The following is a 24047-nucleotide window of genomic DNA, read 5'->3' as shown; positions in this document are numbered from 1 at the left end:
CTCCTGGCCGCTCCTGGTTAGACACCTTAGCAGATTTCGCTTCATATTGAGCTATTGATAGTGCTTCAATATGTGCAAGTTGGATGCGGATATTATCCGTCGGTCAAGTTGGTGCAGGACAAAGCAGATCTGCACCATGTAGCATGGCCAGACGGGAGCATATGAGTGCGAGTGCACACTAAAGCCCCGTCGCACACAAAGCAAACGCTGCGCATACACACTACAGTTGCATGTAGAGGCGGTCTGCCACATAGTGTCGATACCGCAGCCGCCGCAGAGTGCCACAACATGTCCGCTGGCTGAGCACACTGTGGCTCGCTGAGGAAAAACGCATTTGGCTAAAGCTTTATGTTTGGCGCGTTGTAGGTGCCAGAACCTGAAGTAGTCACGTCTACGTGAACAACCACAATCAAACTTTAACTGCACGCCACGGTGACTTTGAGTAGGTGAAGCGTTGTGAGCATGCCCCGCTCCACCGTAGCCTTCGCAGTGCAATTCATTGAAGAAGGAGCGGAAGCACTGCGAAGGGGATGTTTGATTGCATCCGCTTCTGCGAAACGCATCAAAGTACTTTTTGTGGCAATGTATTTCTGAAATATCCTATTTTAACTTCAAACGCATTTCTTGACTTCGATAAAATTGGTTAAGGGCCTCTTTAAAAATGCTTGAATCAGTCGGCCCCTTTTCAGAGGTCAGAGCCGTGTGGAGATCGCTTTCAAGATACGGTGCGCGCGACAACACCGACAGTCGGCACAGGCGCACACGCACTTATTGGCAGAGTAGAAGCCACCCCCCCCCCACCCCTCCCTCCCTCCCGTGCTTCCTTCCCGCTTTGCTCCTTTCACGTGGGAGATTGCGTTGCCAGTTCCCCTTGCGCCCGGTTGCAAGATACTCATTTGGTGCTGCAGGCAGCACAGCGTCGCCCCCCCTCCCTTACCCCCACAGCCTTTCACGCGATGGAAGTCGCGTTTGCTCTCCGCTGTGCGTTCGCTCTCCATGAAAGTGTGCGTCCCCCGCGCACTTTCACTCGCACATACGGCGCGCGGCGACGACTTTATCGCCCTTGGACTCATGCTCCACATCTCATGCTCCTCCTTCGCATTGCCCTCGTTGATCTCCTCTCCCATCGCTGGGCGCACCTTGTTGAGAAGCGTGCTCGCTACCGGTCAGAGCTGTCGGGTCAGTAGACGACGCAACTCTTGGAAGGAATCATCACAAGCGGAGGACCAGGCGTAATCGTTCAAGTCGCTCCGTATAAGCTCATTCAAAGGAGCGGTGATGGAAGCAAAATTTTGAATGAAGCGGCGAAAGTAAGAACACAGGCCAAGGAAGGTGCGAAGTTATCTTACGGAGGAAGGTTTGGGAAAATCAGCAACTGCACGGAGCTTGGCGGCTTCAGGAAGACTACCGTGTTCAGATACTACATCGCCAAGGATGATGAGCTGACTTGCGCTAAAGTGGCATTTCTTCAGGTTGAGCTGAAGGCCGGCGGCAGTTAGGCACTGTAACACTTCCTCCAGCCTACCGAGATGGTGGGAAAATCAGGCGAAAAAATTACCACACCATCAAAGTATCACAGGCACGTTTTCCATTTGAGACCACGCAAAAGGTTGTCCATCATACGCTCAAATATTGCGGGGGCGTTGCAAAGTCCGAAAGGCATGACACGAAATTCATATAGGCCATCTGGTGTTACAAAGGCCGTTTTAGGTTGGTCTTCGGGTGCCATGGGGACTTGCCAATAGCTGCTGCGTAAGTCGATAGAAGAGAAGAACTCTGTGCCTAGGAGACAGTCAAGGGCGTCGTCAATTCTCGGAAGAGGGTAAACATCTTTACGAGTTATTTTGTTAAAACAACGGTAATTGACACAGAATCGAATCGATCCATCCTTCTTCTTAACAAGAACAACGGGAGATGCCCAGGGGCTATCCCAAGGCTGAATGACGCTGTGCTTTAGCATGTCAGCTACTTGGTCGTCGATAGCACAGCGCTCTGTCGCGCATACACGATATGGTCTTTGTCGCAGTGGCACACTGGTACCCGTGTCGATGCGATGACAAACAGTTGATGTGCGGCCCAAGGGAACATGCTGGCAGTCGAAAGACGAACGGAACTTATCGAGAAGGCGTAGAAGCTGGGCGCATTGGGAAACAGTCAACGTGTCGGCGATCGAGCTATGTAAAACATCGGGCGAAGTCGGCTCCTGCGCGGGGTTACAGATCACTCCGGCGACCTCATGAGTGGTGATGGAACCTGTTGGCATGCCAATGATGGCAGCAGGGTCGACACACTGGGCACAGCCAACGCACTCCCCACGAAGCAAAGTGAGAGGACAGGACAATCGGTTGGCGACGAGCAGTCTGCTGATGCCGGCATGAACGTCCAAAAGGGTGAAAGGCAGCGGGGAACATTTGCGACGAGCGAAAATTGCAGATGGCGTAAAAAGTGCGCTAGCATCAACAACAATGTTGCATGACACTGTGGCAAGGGCAGATGACTGCGGTGGAATTGTAACATCTTTGGCGACAAATACTTTATCTTCAGGTTCACGAGCGTCAAGGAGTGAGGCATGACACAGCATTTGAAATTCCACTTCAGCACGAGAACAGTCGATGACGGCCTTATTAGTGGAAAGGAAGTCCCAGCCCAAGATAACATCGTGGCAACAAGAACACAGAACCAAAAATTCGACGATGTAGAGGAGGCCATTGATCACAACGCGAGCAGTACACGCAGCTGCTGGTGTGACGCGGTCTGCGCTAGAAGTGATACGTTTGACAGTGGCGTCGTAACTTTTCTGAGCGAACGGCAAAGTTTGGCACTAATAACTGAAACTGCGGCACCAGTGTTTACGAGGGCGAGTGCAGCGACGCCGTCCACAAATACATCAATAACATTAGTCGGAGAAGGGAGAGGCCTTGGTCTGTTCGTGGGTGATGCAGTTCTTGCCTCTGGAACTGCGGCAATTGCCGTACTTTCCGGTGTATAAGACGCATTTTCTTTCTGAATTTTTTTGGTGCGATTTATAGAATGGTGCGACTTATGTACGTTTATTTTCCGGAAAAACTGCAGTCAAAATCGGATTCGATGTTATGGCCACGCGAAGCGCGCTGGTTGATTTAATTGTTGTGGGTTCTGTGCACACTATCGAGGTGGTGGGTACGTTCTTCTTGTGATCGAGTTCCTGGGCGCCGTGTGAGAAGGATGGAGCAGCAACGCAAGCAGTCGCAGGCCGACTGCGAGTCGGCCGACCCTGAATTCGTCGAATCTGCAGATCACTGTCAAGATACGGCCCGTGCCGCTGCGCAAACTACGCAGAGGTACAAGCCCCCCCTCCCTCCCACGCTGCCTTCCTGCTTTCCTTCCTTGTGTGCGATTCGGCTCACCGTCGGACGCTTTCACTCGCACATACAGCATACAGCGCGCGGGGACGGTGTTATCGCCCTTGGACTTTATACGGAACATCGCGGCAACCACGACGGCAGAAATGCGCCTGGAGTGGAAATATATAGGCACCCATACGCTTGCGCGTGACCCGCGTTCACGGAGTGAAACGTCACTGTAATTTTTTTCAAATCGCTTACTGAACGAAGAGGTGCATCTTATACACCGGTGTGACTTATATACGTTTTTCCCCAGAAAAACTGCCGTTTTGAGGGGGATGCGTCTTATACAAAGGTGCGACTTATAGACTGGAAAATACGAACGATAGTTTTCCCGTTCTGGCGTAGAAGGACGACGACGCATCGGCGAAAGCGAGCAGAAGAAAACAAGAGGGCGGTGGTCCGAGTAGGAAGACATCTGGCCAGGCTTCCGGAGATGCGGAGGACGACCGGTACGGTGAAAGGTATGGTTTGTTGTCGAAGCTGCGGCGGTTGGATGTTGCACGGCGACGGCAAAATCGTGCAACATGGCCAGGTAGACCACACACAAAACATATTGGACAGTTTTCAGGAGTGCGCCATTGTCCATTGCTGTGTGGGTACCACGGCTGAACGAAGTCAGGGGCTGGACGCAGCGGCAAGACTGATGGGAATGGCGCAAAGGTCTGAGGTGGTGGCCGCGCGAGAGCCTCGGCATAGCTGAGAGGTGTAGTCACCCCGGGAAAACCAATGGGAGTCGGCACCGACGGAGTCTCGCGGGCAGAAGGGAGAGCTGCGCAAACTTGCTTGTGGATGACCTGGCGAAGGTTGGCGGGCAAAGGCGAGGAAGCTGGCGTGGCTTAGGACAGCAGCGAAAGCTGACGAGCAACCTCAGCACGGACGAACTCTTTTATCTGGCAAAGCAGAGAGTCCATCTCAGGAGCCGCGGTCATGCTCACAAGGGTTTCGTCGGACACAGGTGGGCGCCGCGTGAGAAGACGCTGTCTGCAGAGCTCGTCGAAGCTCTTGCAAAGCTCAATGACCTGAGAAACAGTGCCTGGGTTTTTGGACAGCAGCATATGAAGGGCATGGTCGGAAATGACCTTCATGATGTGACGTACCTTGTCAACCTCCGCCATCGTCGGGTTGACACGCCGGCAGAGGTCGACGATGTCCTCTATGTAGCTGGTGAATGTTTCACCAGTTTCCTGGGATCGGCTTCGTAGGCGTTGTTCAGCGCGAAGTTTGCGCACACCAGGGCGATGCCGGTTTTGAAGCTAGCCCACGTGCGTAGATTGTTTTCGTGGTTTTTGAACCACAGCTTGGCGACACCCAATAAATAAAAGATCGCGTTGCCGAGCTTGAGGGGATCGTCCCATTTGTTGGTGTTGCTGGCGCGCTCATACGATTCAAGCCGATCTTTAACGTCTTTCTCATTGGTGCCGCTGAAGATGTCAGGATCCCGCTGACGCTGGGCACCGGCACATACGATGGCTGGAGTAACCGGTGGGGATGTTGGGCTGGGGTCGTCAGGCATGACGGACAGCAGAGTTCGGGTGCGTAATTCCAGGTTGGGGGGGAAAACTACAGCACCTCCACTAGAATCTAATGTGAATACGAGAGCAGCAGGCAGCGTGTCTCAACCAGAGCAGGTCAGGGAATCTCGAGCTCGCGCCTCCCAGACGACTGGCGATGTGTCTGCAGCATTGGGCATTCGTCTTCACTACACAACTGGGTTGTAAGAGGAGCTGTTAACCATGAGCCGATGGCAAAAAATTGTGTGTACCTACAAAGGTGTGCAATTGGCACGAAGAAAAGTGATCAAAAATTAAAAAAGCGCATTAAACAGCAAGTTATTGTCAAGCATTACAGAGAAAAATACAAGTGGCCAAAGCTCACATTGTGTCAGTTATGTTCTAATTATTTCTAGAAATGCTATGTTTGCGAAAATGAAACTACAACCTAGTTGCCACATCACGGAGCATAAATGGTCTCAGCTTTCAGCTACAAAAGAACCACTGCGACTCAAGGCCAGTATGCTAAATTGTTCTTTAAAGCAATCTTTTTTTGCCAAGCCCACCACGACCTCTGGTCGGTTGGTCATCCGACCACATACATTTGTGAATATACAGTATAGACCACTTATAATGTAACCGTTTATGGTGCAGAACTGGCTACAACGTGGCCTTTTCCAACTCCCGTTTACCCTCCCATAGAACTCCATGTATACACATACCGCTTACAGTGCAGCCATGTGAGACGAAATAGTGGTTATAATGCGGCTTCCAAGGGAAAATCTCGCCGACAAGGGCGGTAGCGAGCACGCTTTGCAACGAGATGCTCCCACCGATGGGAGAGGATCGAGATCAACGAGGGCGATGCGGAGGAGGAGCATGAGACGTGGAGCATGAGTCCAAGGGCGATAAAATCGTCGCCGCGCGCCATATGTGCGAGTGAAAGCACGCGGGGGAGTGAAGCACGCTTCCCCACGCCCATATGTCGACATTGGTTGTCTGCAGTCATCGAGTCTATTCATGTTTGCTTGAGTGCGTTGACACCATGCTTGTTAATTCAGTTAGCAAGCGAATGCGTCAAGTTTATGCAGCCGATAAAACTACTATCCCTGCTCCTTATGGCTCTCTACTAATTTGCTATTGCAATTGATTCTTTGCCTTTCGGGCGAAACTGCAACATTTTTTTTATTATTACTTTGTCTGCTCCATGCGAAAATTGTGGGTACTTGGACATTACGCTTTCAACGTTCGTAAATTTAAATGGATGCAGAACTCCCAGTCGCACGCTTCGATTCTCGGATACGCGCGGCTGCTTGGTCTACATGTTTTGCATACGTGCAGGGCTTGAAAATCGTTGTGTTGGTTATAGTACGGTACCGCTTATAGCGCAGATATTCACGACTCCGGCGACTTATGTTATAAGCGGTCTACACTGTACATATGCGAACACAATGTGCAGCAAGTGCAAAAAAAAAGAAAGACAAAAAAAACACGAAGATAAAAACACATAAGCAAAAAAGCAGTGTTACACATGTCTAAACAGGGATACCCTTCAAGAAGAAGGCATTTCCTGCTTGTCACTAATGCAACCGTGCAGGCTCCACAGTGTGCCAGTAAATATGACATGGCATTACTAATTCGTGTTCCTGTGCTCAGTCATTGAAGCATGTGCCAGTCTTGTCAATATTAATGTTTACACACCGTGCAATAAATTTGATAAATCCCACCAATTAAGTAGAAACCCGCGGCTACGTTCCCGGGCGCTGCGTTTTCCTGGCTGATAAGTCATTTTCGGCCGGTCCTGGCATAGCTCCCATGGGACCTAAAGCATTGGTAACCCCGCTGTTGCATCGTGAGTGTGGGACCATTCCCGCATCATGCGTTGCGAACTGCCACCCAGCGCCGGCCCGAGCGGCCATGTTGACCTTTCATGTCACTTGGCTTGGTGGCTTGACGATAGGATTGGCCACCAAAAGTATGGTGTATTGGAATGGGGCAGTGTGCCATCTGCAGCGAAAAGCAATGGGAGAAGCGGGTACGCTTCTGCAATGACGCCACCAGAGTAATGCTGCGATTGACCTGCATGCCCATGGAGCGAAACTTGAATTTGTTAGGCAAGGATTCGAGTTGGTTCAAGCGGAAAACATTGTTTTTTACAGCGTGCTGCTTGTTAAATGCTTTTGTACCATTTCGCAACTGACCAACTACAAGTTCACATATACTGCATTGTTGCAGGAAAATGGATTAGGAGTTTTCGTCTCAAAAAGCAATGTGAAGGCGACCGTCCTGGCAAAAATAATGCTGAAAGCCACACTGCTGTGTGAGGAGGCAGGACTTAAAGTAGACGGACTCATATGTGATGCAGCGAGTTGGAACCGTAGCATGTGGAAGATCTTTGGAATAAAAGGTATGCTTTATGTGCGCTTTTATTCATACCATGCTTCTATGCCGTCCACAAGTCTAGCAATTTACGACACCAGCCATAGTGCTCATATTCACTGTAAAATAAACAATAAAAGTAAACAATATATATATATATAGCCCCCTCCCCAACCCCTCCCCCTCAAAAATAAACAATAATACACAAGAGGGCTTGTTTGCACGGTTCTCTATTGTTATTGCAAATTTGTGTTTTAATTATAGCGACAATTGCGAGAAAATGGGGGGGGGGGGGGGGGTCATCCTTCGTTTCTCTTAGATGTGACGAACACGAAAGTTATTTAGCAACAGTGAGCACAGGCAATTGCCCACCATACATGGACAACCAAAAATTATGAGGTGTTGGTACAAAGACAAGCTGACAACATAAACATCGAGTTTCACCAGAGAAAGGGATTTTACAGACGCCCTCCTGTCCGAAGTACGGCTTTGCCAACACTCTTCCGCCTTTTTTCGGGCTTGCAAGCTAGCAGAGATATTCATCTGCGTTTTATATGTGCCTGGTGAACCGGGATAGTATATGACAAAGCTGCATCGCAATTCGTTCCAGTCATTTCAACTGAACTGGCACGGCAGCCAGGTCACTGTATATATTTGTTGTACAATTCTTCACACGGTAATCATGTTGTTTGTACAAAGTGGGAGTTATCTAATGAGGGTGTTATAATAAGGCTCGAGTGTATCAATTCGATAGGTTTTTGCCCCATGCAGACGAGCACCATTTGTAACTGTGTATTGTCATAAATATAAATATTTTCTCTTTCACTGCACTTCATGAAACATGCAGGCTTTGCTGCAGACATCCGATGCAAGTGTCCTCACCCAGCAGATGACAGCCGGGCCCTCCACTTCTTTTCCAATTTTTCCCACTTAGTAAAGAATGTGCGCAACGCATTTTTGAATAGGGGATTCAACACACCAAAAAGGTCGCATGCATACAGACTTCATAAGGGAAGCATGGAGAAATGACAGTGAATTAGAGGAAGCTTAAGCTTCGCCTTTAAGAGTAGAACGCGATAGCGTTATTGGGACCCGTTCGCATCGCAACGTGTGGCTATAGGTCTGGTAGAAATGTTGGGAAAAGGGTTCGTGTTTGAGTTTCCTCGTAGCAGAATTAGGTTTTCTCATACATTCAAATTACAATCCGACGCCGATTGGCAAACAGTCCGACGGAGAATCCGATGCCGAATGCTAAAGTCGTACTTTACCATTTTCCTGACAGATTTCACTGTGAGAAATTCAATTTTCGTTCAGCAAAACCTAGCACCACGTGGAGGGCCTGCGCAGTCGGGGTGGTTGGGGATTTTTTCTGCCACCCGCATCGCACGCCGCTTGCCGACGCCGGATTTTCTGCGACATGGGGCCCTTAACGCTGTCGCGTTAAATTGTAACGCTAAAGGTAATGCCCCACATTAACAGAATACACCTTTTCCCAAACGCGTTCGAGAAAATGAGAGTTGGGCCTGCCCTGCGTCTTTTCAGCGACGAAGTGCTTAACAGATTGTTCTTTTTCTGCAAGCAAGTTCAGAAGGCCTATGGCTCAGCGTCCGAGACAGAAGCATTCATTTCAAGAATGTCCAAACTAATCAAGTTAATGACCTCACGGACACCAAAGACAGCTTTCAAACCAAACTCAGCCAAAACTGCATTTTTAAAGGAGTTCCTTGATTTTATGGACAACTGAGAGACCCATGCCCAGAAAAACGTCTTCTTAAGTAAAAGCATAGCAGAAAGGCTCCGTGTAACATTGCAGTCGACCCTTGAACTCGTGGAATACCTTTCTTTAAAGTGTAATTTCAAATACATCATGACTTCAAGATTAGGCGTGGGCAAATTAGAAAACCTTTTGCAATTGTGAGACAGCCGAACGGCACGAATGACCACCAAACACCAGCACAATTTCTTTGCACTTTAAATGCACTTGCCTTTTATAATTTGGCAAAGCCACCAAAGGCAGGTAACTGTCGTCCTGAGGTGGTTAGTTCACTGTTAGGTGACAGCAGCCAAACAGATGTTCTCTCCAGTGCAATCGACACACTTGACAGGCTCGTCGATGAAGGAAACATCAATGACGCTGAAGCGACACTGGACTCTCTTCCACCAGAAGATCACGGAGGCTACGTAATTCCCAATAGTTCTAGTCGCCTCAGCCATTATATCGCGGGTATGTAGCCTGCAAGACTCTGCAGAAAACTAGCTGCAAAGGTTGTGCCAAATGCCTGTCTATTTCCAAAGCACGTCCAGCAATGGCAGGAGAAATTATTTCATTAAAAAATTTGACCGGCGGTCTAATATACCCGTCTGGATGCCTGGCGAGTTTAGTCAGCGTGCTTGAAGATTTCTTCACAGTATTTTTCAGCACAAGGAAAACAACAGCGGCAAGCACGTCAGAATTTGCTATCTTTCTCGAAGGTGTGGAGCTGCCCAAGCTTGGTTGTTGCGTACACAATAAGGAACTCACGCTTAGAGTGCTCAAATTTTATGTGCTGTTGCGCCTTCGGTTCTATATGAAATCTCTAAACAGACAGAGGTCTTGCAAATGGTGAACAGATGAAACACCTTAAGCTAAGGAGGTGCAAGTAGGCTTGCAGAAAGAAATGCATCTGTTAATTAGTGTGCTATATATTTTTGTGGCATTTGTTCTGGAAATAAAGGTATTTTGAAGAGAGCTGTGGCCATTAGTCTTTTCCTTCCTCCATAGATTTGGGAACCCTACTTTTGCAATGTGACAATGACATACACAATGTTGGTGCTTTTTTTGACGATTTTCCGCAGTCAAATAAAATCATGAGGTGTAATTATTGTCATGAACTTACTTCTGAATATCATTCGAGTATTAACACAAATTCTTCAATAATTTTCACATGGAAGTGCAGAAATCACTTTGCCTAAGAATTCGTGACAAAAAAAAAAAAGTGATAGCACAAATAAACCAACAAGAAACACGCCATACGGACGACGAGACACACTGGGTCACAATATCCACGCTGCATCATTTTCATCTGGCAACAAATAGCATATCAGGGCTCTACGGGGAATGCGCGCATGCACACACTCACAAACATGCGCGCACGCAAGACGTACAAACAAAACAGTTTGGAATCATTTTACGTTATAGCGCCCCTGGTTTTGGCGCATAACTGGCGATAACGCCATCACCGCGCGTCGTATGCAGTATGTGCGAGTGAAAACGTGCAAGGGTCAGCCGACGATTGCGGCTCGATCTTGCACGCGCGAGGGGAGAAAGGCAGGGCGGAATGGCGCTTGTTCTGCCGTGCGCAAGGCACGGGAGGGGAAGGGATTACTCCGGTGACAACTGCATGAGTGCCCTATCTTGAAAGCGCTGTGCGACACAGAAAAAGTGCGCGCCTGCACGGTTGTACTCTGGCATCAACTGCGTGGCTCATATCCTGAAAGCGGTCTGCATTGGGGGCAGAGTCTAGGCAGTGTAGGTGCGTTGACGGCTCGTAGCTTTGTGCATGCTGTGTGTTCTCGGCGCTTAGTTTGCGTTGAAGCGATAGACAGCACAAGGTCACATCGCTCGCTGCTGCTACGGCGCTTGCTCACGCCAAGGTTTTGATAGCGAGTTTCCGCGCTCATCATGTGTGATCGATGTGTTCATGTTTACCTCTGTGCGCTGACACCATGCTTGTTAATAATGAAATGTTTACAAGTTTATACGGACGATAAAGCTACTATCCTTACTTTGTATATCTGCCTACTAATTTGCTATCACAATCGATGCTTCGGCATTCGGGCGAAACTACAACTTTTTTTTCAAACGTAAGAATTAAAATAAAATTGTGTGCAGTTCACCACTACTCTCATTTCTCAACATTTCCTGTTTCTCAGCTCTTGCGTTTCCTGGCTCTTACACTTTTTTTAACGGTCCCGCGAAAAATGTATCAGTGGGGTTCTACTTATAAGGACTACCATGCTTTCATCCACTATGGGGCTTTTCACCTCATTCTGAGATAATACGTGAGCCTAAATTTCTGCCAAACGAGGCACGAAGAGTACATAATGCAGTCAATGACTCTGAAATGTACATCAGTTAAAAAAAAAAAAGACTCCCCTCCTTGCAGCTATCCAATTTCGTGGTAAGCGGACTTGTGAAGATTCACAAGACTGCTTACAGATAGTGTAGATATAGAGGAGATTCCGTGTGAAATTTTACATTTGAACTATGAGTGGATACGTCACAAAAAGCTCACAAAAATTGACAATTTCTTTTAAAAATAGTGTGACTATCACTCCTAAAAAAAGCCGCATGACTAAGAATGCCTGGTTCCTCTGCACCTTGTTGAAGCATCTTGGAGGTGATGTGCTGGGACTTACGTTATTATCCGCTAACAGCAGGTGCATGCATCGTCTGCGTAGGTGCTGTTTGAATGCTGATAATAAGAAAATGATACAGTTACAAGCCCTGCAACTTTACCAAAGTTGCTCGAACAGTACATGCTGCTCATTTATAACCAATTTAGGCAAAATGAAATTTCATTGTAGTTAGCCTTTAATTCCATCTTCATGGGACCAACGAAATGACTGAATTAGCCAGTAGATCAAACTAAGCAAGGCACAAAAAAAAAAAAAAATGCCCAATACATCGCTGTTTCATTGGCAGTATTTGCCCAATTCTAAAACACATCTGTATCTAACAGGCTCCCAGTCTTTACGAAAACTAACATGTAAATCACATTAGAACAACTAAATAAAGCAGAAACTCTTTGTCAAAAAAAAAAAAAAAAAGTGGCTTGCCTCCGATTCTGGCTATCGGAATAAGATGATACCAGTAAAGTTAACCTTCACAGAATATAAATTCATTTGCCACCGTTGTCACTCTAAGGCAGTGCTTTGTTGCTGTCTATGGACCCAGCATGTCGTCCTCCATACAGTCCATTGCAAGCTTAATATTCTACATTTATTGAACGACTCTGCAACAACTGCAAGTGGGTTGTTGGCCCACGCCTAGACTAGCCACTTCGCTAGTTCATCCTGTAACGTATGTAATTCTCGTGATTTCCAAATACTCCTGACACGACTTCGTTGCCACTAGATTAGCATGTAAAAGAACTTGTTGGGACGCGAGTACGCGCGGAGAGAGAGAGACGTCTCGATGGCGTGAATCCCAACTGTCAACTGGTTTTATTTTTCTTTTGCTTCAGTTGCCCTTGGGGCTGCTCGCCCTTTCCACTCGTCGCCATTGGTGGAGAGTGGAGGACACGGGGGCGCGGGGTGCAACCGGTATGGTGGTTAGAAAGGTTTCGGAGCTGCGCTCAATGCTCGCCCTTGCCTGCATGTTGTGGCCCTCTCACGGCCACTACAGCACTCCCCCCTTAGTGAGTTGCTGAACAGAGTGATCAAAGGTCCAGGCGAGTAGGGGCTCTTGAGCAGCGTCTACTTTGCGTATATCGCGTGAGCACCTCTGGAGCTTGCGCTGCAGCTGGGGGCCCTGGCGAAGGCGAGGGCTCTCTTGGCGGAGACACCGCGGTGGCGTCACTGTCCATGTGTGCTGGCTTGACACTGTCAAGCGACACAACCTCTTAGCGGCCGCATTTATCGATGGTGACATGCTTGTCCCCATGGCGGAGGACCTTAAATGGTGGACTCATATGGTGGTTGAAGAGGCTGTCGAACAGCGTCATGTCGCACAAACACATATGGGCACGATGTGAGCCGCGGGTCGACATGTACAGCCCGCGTCCCTGGACACCGCGGGGGCACAGCACGAAGTTTGCTCATCATATCGCGTAGACGAAGTGCGTAACCACTGGAAGCCGTAGGTGTCTCGTCTGAGCCGTGCACAAAGAACTCCCCTGGCAGCCTTAGTGTCGTGCCATAGACCAGCTCAGCGGCGCTGCAGCCAATGTCTGCTTTTAGAGTGGACCATATGCCCAAAAGGACGAGCGGGAGCGCCTCTACCCAGCTGTGTTCTTCGGATGCTGTGAGCGCTGCCTTAAGCTGACGGTGAAAGCGTTCCACCATGCCATTACTCATGGGATGGTACGCCGTTGTAGGTATGCGAGTGGCACCGATAAGCTGAGTGATGCTAGTGATGAGGGCGGATTTGAACTGCCGGCCACGGTCCGTTGTGATCGTGGAAGGCACCCCAAAGCGGGCAACCCAATGGTACAGGAAGGCACTGGCAACCGTTTCAGCGGTGATGTCCACGATAGGGATGGCCTCCGCCCAACGGGTGAATCCATCCACGCATGTCAGCAGTTAAGTCTGTCCGTGGCAGGGTGGTAGTGGGCCAAAAATGTCCAGGTGAACATGATCAAATCGGGAGTCCGGGGTTGGGAGTGCTCCCAGTGCTGTCAAGGTGTGTCGCTGTATCTTGGAACGCTGGCAGGCTACACATTCACGTGCCCAGCGCCGGACGTCACGATTAATGAATGGCCAGACAAACTTTGCCGTCACCAGTCTCTGTGTGGCTCTAATCCCTGAATGAGAGAGTCTGCAGCGATTGAAACACGTGGCGACGGAGGTTGGAAGGCACAAACGGGCGAGCATTGCCGATGCTTATGTCACAGCAAATTCTGTCTTGGGATCCGGGAATTGGCAGCCACTGCAGCTTCAGGGCAGTGGTTGCGGTCAACAGGCTCTTTAGCTCGTCGTCTTCACGTTGAGCTGCTGCCAAAGTGGAGAGATCAACCTGCTGTGTGGATACAATGGCATTTATAGGGTTCCAGGAAAGGGCATCTGCCGCCTCGTTGTCGCCCCCCTTGACGTGGCGGGTGTCTGTCGTGAATTCAGATATATATGACATGTGGCGCAATTCCCGCGCCATGTGCGCACCACCGTCGGAGCTTAGCGAACGCAGGGTGTAGGTAAGCAGTTTGTGGTCAGTAAGGACGAAGAATTCTACGCCTTCCAGGAAGTGGTGAAAATGTCAGAAGGCTGCGTACATGGCCAGCAGTTCTCTCCCGAAAGTACTGTAGCGGCGCTCAGGCGGGGTTAGCTTCCTCGAGAAAAACAATGTCGGGCGCCAGATTCCAACGACGAGCTGCTGTAAGACAGCACCGACGGCTGTGTCGGAGGCATTGACCATCACACACTGCGGAATGCCGGGCCTAGGGTATGCAAGGAGTGCGGCTTTTGCCAGGGCGTCTTTGATCTTGTGGAAGGATTTGCTTGGCTTGTCATACCAGGAAAGGGTATCCGAGCAGTTTCGTGAAGTGGCCAGGAGGTTGTGAAGAGGTTGAAGGATTTGGGCGCAGTGGGGGATGAAACGGTGGTAGAAATTCACTAAACCCAGAAATTCTCGCAGCTGGCGCTTTGTATTTGGCTGCGAGAATCCTTGCACCGCTTCAATCTTGCTGGGATGAGGCCGCACTCCTGAGCTAGAAATGACGTGTCCCAGGAAAGACAGCTCAGGTACACCAAGCTCGCATTTGGCCATGTTCACGACTACACCGTGCTCGACTACACCGTGCTCGACTAAGCGCTAGGAAACGATGCGCAGGTGCTTTATATGCTCTTCTGGTGTGCCACTTGCAACTAACAGGTCATCAAGGTAAGCGTGGCAGAAGTTGAGGCCGCGTAAGGCACCGTCCATGAATCTCTGGAAGGTCTGACCTGCGCTTCGGAGGCCGAACGGCATCCGAAGGAACTCGAATAGTCAGAAGGGCGTCGCGATGGCTGTCTTCGGGACATCCTCCGAAGCAACGGGAATTTGATGGCATGCGCGCACTAGGTCTATCTTTGAGAAGATGGTAGCACCGTGCAGGCTCGTCGTGATGTCATGGATATGCGGTACCAGGTATCTGTCTGGTGTCGTAACCCGGTTTAGCGCCCGGTAGTCTCCACATGGGCGCCAGTCTCCCAGTGTCGACTTAGGGACCATGTGAAGTGGAGATGCCCAGGGGCTCGACGAGGGCCTGATGATCCCCAGTTCCAGCATGTGGTCGAATTCCTGCCGGGCGACTTTCAACTTCTCTGGGCACAGATGGCGAGGCCACGCGTGCACGGGCGGGCCGCTGGTGGAGATGTAGTGGCATACCGTGTGCTTCGCCGCAGAGCTGGCTGGCGGCTGCCTCGTCGTCAGTTCAGGAAACTTGTGCAGGATGCGAGCAAAATGTTCGGCGCCGGCCGGGTAGGACTCAACGGAGGGTGTTTTGAGGGGTTGCCCTGCACAGTCGCTTGCGACACGGGATCGTGGAGTCATCTTTTGCACACATCGACGAGAAGACCAAAGTGCCGAAGGAAGTCTGCACCCAGGATAGCGAATTTCCCCTCTGCCACGATGAAAATCCATCGGAATGTTTTCTTCAAACCTAAATCCAGTGGCAGTGAGCAAAATCCGTAAGTGGCAATGGTGGTATTGTTGATCGCCTGAAGGGGACACGGCGTTCTGTTGACAAAGCCGGCACCACGCTCATCTCAGCCCCGGTGTTCACGAGGAATCGCAGGCCACTGTCACGGTCGGTGAGAAAGAACACTGAAGGACGACGCTCTGGGGTATCCGGAACACTGGTTGCCCTCAGTGCCGGATGCGGTCGTTTCCCGCGTAATCGCAGGGTGGAATACATTTGCAGGCCGCGTTGCCATGCTTCCTGTGGTATCAACAGGTTCTCTGTCGCAGTTGCTGGGGTTGTGCTGCGGCACGGCACGCTGGTGCTCCACACGTGCACTGCCGTCCCGTATGGCTGCTACGGTGTCGGCAAGGTGAGAGATCTGCTCCCTTATGTCCTGCAGCTCGTTGGTAGATGTGCGGATTGCCATGTCTGTTTGCACCGCCGCGATGAATGGCAAAGCCACTGCCGTTAATAAGTCGGCGAGTTCGGCGAGCTGAGAAAGCTGTTTGTCGGCAGCCGAGGCAAGGACAATCCGCACGTTTGTGGGGAGCCATTGCATGAAGAGCTCCCGAAGCAGCCTGCTGTCCACGTCGGTGGTCATCGTGCCGAGCAAATGTTGTATGTGGCGCAACAATTGGCTAGGGGTCCGGTCGCCGAGCTCAGTGCCGTGTAGCAGCTGTTTCAGTCGCTGAGGCTCTGATGGCGTGAGGCGGCTGATGAGCAGTTGCTTAAGCGTTGTGTACGCGTTCACTGCAGGTGGAGTGACCAGTAGATCTCGTACTTCGCTCGCTGTTGTAGGTGGAAGGCTGCCGACCACGTGGTGCTACTTTGTCTGGTCGACAGTAATGCATCGGGCAGCAAATCGCGATTCCACTTGCAGGAACCAGAGTTCTGGGTCAGCTGTCCAAAATGGCGGTAACTTAACGTCGACGGCGGAGATGGCTGGTGCATCAGCTGTAGTCTCCATGGCGTCGATATGTGGTTGTCGTTAAGCCTCATCCGGGTCACCACTGTTGGGACGCGAGTACGTGCGGAGGAGAGAGAGAGACGTCTCGACGGCGTGAATCCCAACTGTCAACTGGTTTTATTTTTTTTTATTTTTTTTTGCTTCAGCCGCCCTTGGGGCTGCTCGCCCTTTCCCCTCGTCACCATTGGTGGAGAGTGGAGGACACTGGGGCGCGGGGTGCAACTGGTATGGTGGTTAGAAAGGTTTCGGAGCTGCGCTCGCTGCTCACCCTTGCCTGCCCGTTGTGGCCCTCTCGCGGCCACTACAAACTGATCTTCTGAATAAACTTTTGTAATCAAACTGAAAGCGGCACATTGTTGTTGCCATCCTATGCAAGAACTTGTTCTGATGCCATTTTGTGAAAAAAATGGTGATTTAGTTTTAGCTAAGACAGTAGGTTATTGTGAATGTGGTTTCATATCCAATTACACAGTGCAGGCAATTTTCAGGCATTTTTCTTTATGTCGGCAGATCTCACGCTTATGTGGGGATTGGTGGTAAGTGAAGCTTTGCTTGGTGTTTACGCAAATCTTAAAGCAAATTTTTTGGAAACGTAATGCTAATGATCGAAATGTTTGCACCATGTGACGCAAATGATATTTTACTTTACTCAAATAACATGTTAATGACCCAAAATCAATGCTATGTTTAATCAAACGTAGCGCAGTCAGGCAAGTGAAACATAAAGGCATAAATGTTACCAATTTCTTCTTTACTTGCCTCTGGTAATGGGTAGTGGGCTTGTGTTAACTCGGCAAGATGCCAGTAGCCGAAGCATACAGCCAAGTGGGACATATTTTTCCCTGTGCTGACAGTATTACAAGGACAGAGTGACTACAGCAGCATGACGACAATAAGGTGGAAATGCTAGTCATAACAATGGCTAATAATCACAATGGGACAACAGCCTGACAATCGCAGCACGACCGATGACTGCATGTTACTAAGGTTTCACAACTCCTTGATAAAGAAAGTGTGAAGATGACATAATGATAATGACAACATGATGGCGAGGACATGTGCCGAAGGAATGACAACAAAGGAATGACAATTTTTAAGCTGCTCATCTCTCAAACATGCAGAATAGGCGGTGTAAGGCTGCATGATTGTTTTGTATACTTTTGCAGTGTTGCGAGTTGCCCACGTGTTATGTGTATAGAGAGGGGTCCACACCCCTACGCGTCCGGGCGGCAACTGTATATGTTTTTGAGGAGTCGGAAGGCCCGTGTGGTGTCAGGTGACGAGGCACGGCGCGTGACAGTGGGGCGCGGTGCGGATGCAGCGAACGGATTCGGAAAATGCAGTCTTGTGCGTACAGAGTTAGCATTCCGCTGATAGTCATAATGGGTCCACACAGACAAACCTTGAGTGGGACTGCTGTGTGCGGTGTTGTGGCGTCAGCGCCCGAGTCCCTTGCTGGCTAGAGATGCTGCCAAGATTTAGAGTGGCCTAGTAATGTTGACTACTTGTTGCATGTACGGAGTGGGGGTCCACTCCCCTAAGCATCCGTGCAGCAACCACTTGGATCTTGTTTTTGAGTGATGAGAAAAGCCCACGTAGTCTCGAGTGACGACTTACAGTGCGTGTCGTAGAGGCGCAGTACACATGTGAAGAATGCGTTACAGTAAAAGCTCGATTATACGATCACGGCTAATACGAATTTCCGGATGATACGAATTTTTCTGTGGTCCCGGCCGAGCCCCATTACTTTGCAACGTGCTAGAGAACGGTTGTTACGAATCGATTTTCAGCCTGCGTCGGTTGATACGAATAAACGCCGCCCCACCGACGGCCGTGAAAGAGAACAGCGCGCAGTCACGCGCTTTCTCTCCTTCTCTTTTGGTGCGGAGGCGCGGAGCCGGACAGCGCGGACTCCGCGACTGGGCGCGAAGAGTTTGAAGCGGTGGCGCTTCTGGTGCTTTGTACTTTTCCTCCTTTTCTGCGAGCCGTCAGATGGAGTGGCTGCTGCGCTTCGGGCCGCGTTCTTCGTGTTTGCGCCATTTTGCCTAGTCGCAGCGAGCTATGTCTCGCAAGCGGAAAGCACTCTCCTTTAAAGAGAAATTAGACATTCGTCGAAAGGTCGATGAGGATCCCAAGAGGAAGCGGACGGAGTTGGCTAAGGAGCTAGGCCTCGCAACGTCAACACTGAGCACAATTGCTGCACAGCGAGACTATCATGAAAAACGTGCTTTCGTTCAACGTCAACGCGAAGCAAGCGAATTCGAACACGCTTATTTCGAACATACCGCGCACCGACAATGCTCTTAGCAGCGCGCCAAATCACGCGGCGGCGCCTCCGACCGGCATTGCTCCGACACCGCCATAGAGCAAAAGCTCAGGAGAGACCCCTCAATGCCGCGTGCGAAGGAACGGAAAAAAAAAAGAACCCGCGGCGGAAATTTCCTTTTCTCTCAAATTGCAAGGTCGCTGTTTCTGCATCGCGCCGGAACAAGTGTGTACGTGCCGACTAGAGTGTTCTAGACACTCAGTCTAGAACACTCTAACATTTTAGCACACACTAGTGCCGACGTCTCAGCCACGCGGATAAAATGGCAGTGAACCCTTCTCCTCTATTTTCTAGTCACATGTTGACCTTGCACGCTGCGGCAGCGGCGCAGAGGGAAACAGCGGCGGAGGCACAGTCGGGCCAACAAAACTGCCACGCCCGCAAACGCTCGCTTCCCGATAACGGCAGAAAACGAAACTTCAGGGGGCGGCTAAAATAAGCTGGCGCCAGCACGGCGGCGGGCGCGCACGGAGATGTGCGCACGGAGTCGAAGGTGAGAGAGCTACGAGGGAGTTGAGAGGGAGGGCGAGGGGAGCCACCGAAGCGGCGGAGTTGACGCGGCCAAATCCGCTTCCCTGCCGCCCTCCTCCCTCACCTTCGACGGTCTCCGCGCGCACCCGTGTGCCGGCGCCGCCCGCTCGCTCCCTGAAGCTTCGTTTTCTGTTATCGGGAAGCGACCGTTAGCCGGCGTGGGCAGTTTCGTGGCCCGCGCTTGCTATGCGCTTGCGCGCCGCGATATTTCACGACTCGCACCGTTCGTGCATCGTGCTATGGTGCACGAATACTTCAAAAATACGTCCTTTTAATTCGAACAAATTTTCGGGCCCCTTCGAGTTCGAATTATCGAGATTCGACAGTAGTTTTAATTGTTTCGATGATACGAATTTCGGCTAATACGAATATTTTTCGTGACCCCGTGAGATTCGTATCATCGAGCTTTTACTGTATAACGTCGCCTCGTGAACACCGAATTCGGATGCCGCCGCCGGTCATGTTTTTCCACACGGACAAACTTTGATTGGGACTGCGGTACAGGTGTTGTGACACCAGCTCCCGAGTCCTTTGCTGGCCAGAGACGCCGCTGAGGTTTGAGATGGCCTAGCAATAAATTGCGCGTGCCTGACGTGTTTTGCTGAGGCCGTCACGGAATACGTGGAAATAGGATAGGGAAACGGAGTTGTAGGAAGAATGAAAACAGTGTTGTTTTAAAATACATTTACTTTTAAGAGTAAGCCCATCCCTTTGGTTTGTGGCTTAACAAACATTTAACTCTCATTGGAAATTGCTTCTGTGGGAAGGGCCAACGGCCCTACTGCCCTTTTTTTTAATCTCTTTGAGCTATAATAATCCAGACGAGGTGCTGTATCAGTCTGGGCTGAAATAAGGATAACTGATAGATCGGTGAGGCTCCGTACAATGTACGAAAGAGGAAGTCTAGGCTGTAATCACTAAACTGATAGATCAGTAAGACTCCGTACGATGCAACGCTAGTCTGGGCCACAATTACTTGGTGGTAGAACAGCAAGACTCAGTTGGTTGTATATAGTGACAGTTGTCCTAGGCTCTACATTAGAAGTGGAAGAGTAAGGCGCTGTTCACTTCTGTGTTTTGTATGAGTGTTCTTTTGCAAACCCTGCATTTTACTCTGTAAATATTATCGTTGCAATAAATCTTCAAGTTTTGTTACCTCCAACCGGCCTCCTGCTTCATCAACCACGATTATCATCTTGAAGAGACTTGATCAACATCAAGGAGAAAGAACAAACTTTACTACAATGAAGGAACAACAATGACAGAGTGACAACAAAAGAGTGTTGGCAGCAGTATGTGCCTGAGGACCAAAGTATAATAACATGAAAACTCCAGCATGTGACGAACGATTGATGACAGAGAAATTACGAAGATGGAATGATGATGATGAAGTGACAATACCAGAGTGAGAGAACAGTGGTATGTATAGGAGGATCACGGCGTGATGACGACAGTATGATGACAGCTGCATGATGATGACGGCATCCCAACGACTGCATAATTACAAAAGCGTGACAACTTCACGACGACGTGAAGACAATAGAATCATAATAATGGCATGACAAAGACAAAAAAATAATGATGATAGAATTACGACGAAACAATGGCAGCGGCATGGCGACGAAGGCACGTCAACAAAAACAGTATGATAATGATGTAAATGAAGGCGACAAGCTGACGACAAAGGAATGATGGCACTGACATGAAAACGAAAGTGAATTTTATTGGAGCTCACATGTGCATTTGCATAGATCATCTGCTGGACTGGGCCGCCTCACTCTGCACTATATATATCCAATACTGGTCTGCACTATACCATAGCTGGATGACAAAGAAATGAGAGTGACAACGTGACGACGAAAGCGCGTTTGTGTTGGAACAGTTTCGTAGATTATCTGGTGCCCCGTGCTGCATCGGTTTGCACTACAGTTAAACCTCGATATAATAAACTTCCATATAACAAAATCCTCTATTTAACACCGTGTATAGTGCAGTTCAATATAACAAAGTATGTTTGTACACGATTTCAATATAACAAAATTTCACTGCCGCCACGAAGGAATACCGAGGGCAATAAATGCAAACTGCCATAAAAACAGATGATCAAATGACATGAGGCTGCTTGCAAACGCATCTCTCAAATCACCGCGACAGAGTGTGGCCACCGAATTGGGAGCAACGTAGCAGTATAGCAGCAAGACCCTCTCACATCATGTTATATATAAATTTCATGTGCGATAAGATCCTATCATGCCCCTGTGTGCTGTATGCTGTGTGTGCGAGGGTAAAGCTTGAAAGTGTGAGCCAAAAAGGATGGTCACTTCCGACGCAAGTGGCGGAGGGAGGAAGGTGAGCGTGCATCGCATCTGCTAGCACGACCGCATGGCTGAGCGCATACGCAGCCTACGCACCTTATGTTGGAGGTAATCTGCGGTGGGTGCAAATTGCGGTGAGCCGAGATGGGCGTGGCTTCATGTGCACTGTCTTCCCATGCGTTTAGCAATGGAGATCGCGTAACCTTGAGTTTCGGAGACACAACAAAGCAAGAGGCAGATGAAGCATTCGCTCCCCTCTGCCTGCACTCTTCATGATAGCATCATTGCACTGCGGGCAACACTATCAGTTGCAGCAGCAAAGCGGACACGAAAGCTTCGCAGGCTTTGCTTCGTACTGGCAATGTGAAGAATCAGAGTCCTTTAATACTTTTATACTGGCCAAGAAACTTCAGGCCAAGTTTGCTATATGGACAGCAGCTGCCACTATTATTATTATTATTTGATTTGTAAACATAGACACAGGAAAGAGACAGCGAGAAGCAAGGCTGGCAACTGCCACCAGAAGGGGCACAACGTCTGCCTACTCTTCAGAAAAGAGGAGACAAACATAGAAATGAAAGATAGGAACGAGGGATGGAAAGAGGAAAGAAAGAGTGAGATGACAAATCTCAAAGAAAAAAGTACAACATACAGTAGGGCCTGTCCCTGCAGGTCACGCTACTAAAGAATGTAACATAAAAGAAATAGTTGCAGGGTTACAAACGTGCCCCTAAGTTCGTTGTTTCTAGAAAAGTAAGAAGAGCGCTATGAGCTTGATCACGTCGACACATACAACCACTGGGGTATAAACATTCGTCTAGAGTCGTACACCGCAGGCCAAGGAGATGATAGTCCCTCACTAGAGAAATGCGTTGCGCACTGAAAGCGGGACACTCCAATATCAGGTGCTGAAGTGTCTCACAGCTACCAAAGACGTACACGATGAGCTGGTCACACGTCCTTGTCTGTATAAACGTTCGCGCACGTTCACACAGCCAACCCTTAGCTTGAGTAGTTGCGCTCTAGCGCAACAAGGCAAGCCTCGACCGCGAACACCGCAGCGGGAACATTCCATTTTCGACGCGCTGGTCTGGATGCTGCTTGAGTAGGTGGCGACGAATCAGCAGACGAGCGTCATCAAGATTGCACAAAATTTCAGGGCAAGCACAGTCGTTATGAGTGCAAGTTGAAGCCAGTCGATCAGCCTCTTCATTTCCGGCGATCCCTACGTGCAAAGGTATCCATTGAGCAACGAGAGATACCCCACGTGATAAAATTTTGTTGGCAGAGTCAGCAATGCTGCACACAATTGGGCAATCATCCTGACTGCATTGTAATCTGCTAAGTGCAGCGCGGGAGTCCGTAAATATGACAATCTTCGGTGTGGTTAACTCCTCTTCCACGTATTTCAGTGGAACATTAATTGCTGCTAGCCCCGCAGTTGTTGACGAGGCTGGATGGGGTATATGAAATACACGTCGTACTTGAGTCGAAGGGCAGAAAAAAGCTGCAGAGGCGCCTTGACCGTTGCTGTGTACAGATGCGTCTGTAAATATTTGAAGGTAATCTAGAAATCTGTCGAACATGTGTGACTGAGCCAATTGGAATATGGCCGAAACAGGCATATCAGACTTTTTGTGCATGTCAGGGATTGTAAGGTAAATGGGCAGTACGTGTTTGGTGATATCTTGCGGACATGAAGGCGTAACTGACGCATCAGGTTCAGACATGTCAGTAATGTTCATAAATAATGCCGCCATTTTTCCAATGCGAGAAAACGGGCGGTAAGTCAGACGATCAAGGAGCATTTGACCATTCGATGCGCGGTGCAGACGCTCAATATGATATAGAGCTCTCTGGTCTGCTTGTAGCCTAAGAGGTAAATGATGTGCTTCAGTGAGTAAAGGAACTGATTGCGCCTCATGAGCTAATCCCAGCATTAGTCAAAGCGCAACGCGATGATCACGTTCCAGTTGGGCCATCAAACTAGGTGGGACGTTCAGGAATGGTAACGCATACATCATGCCTGAGAGTACAGATGATTGGTACACCTGCAGAGCCATTGTTTGGTCACAGCCAGCAGTCTAGCCAGGTCTAGCAGTCAAGGCGGCCACATACTTAAGGATGGATTGTGATTTGTGTCGTACGAATTTAACGGCAGGGCGCCGAGAGATACGATCATCCACAATTAAGCCCAAATAACGGTGTTGTCGCACCCAGCTTATCGGCGTTTCGTCAAGGTACAGTCGGCTCATTGTTCGACGAGCGCGTTGTTTAGGGTGATATGCTATTGCAG

At 49.4% G+C, this 24047-nt stretch overlaps 1 protein-coding gene across 3 annotated transcripts in view; it reads right to left on the bottom strand.

Moving 5' to 3' along the window:
- The window catches only part of LOC119443188 (run domain Beclin-1-interacting and cysteine-rich domain-containing protein-like), a 323250-nt gene that overhangs the window by 84323 nt on the left and 214880 nt on the right, over positions 1-24047 (bottom strand). The window lies entirely within an intron of this gene.

The sequence above is a fragment of the Dermacentor silvarum genome, chromosome 2 (genome assembly GCF_013339745.2).
Source record: "Dermacentor silvarum isolate Dsil-2018 chromosome 2, BIME_Dsil_1.4, whole genome shotgun sequence".
In the NCBI taxonomy this organism is placed as follows: Eukaryota; Metazoa; Arthropoda; class Arachnida; order Ixodida; family Ixodidae; genus Dermacentor; species Dermacentor silvarum.
Note: the sequence above shows the minus strand (reverse complement) of the source record. Positions and strands in the feature narration are given on the sequence as shown.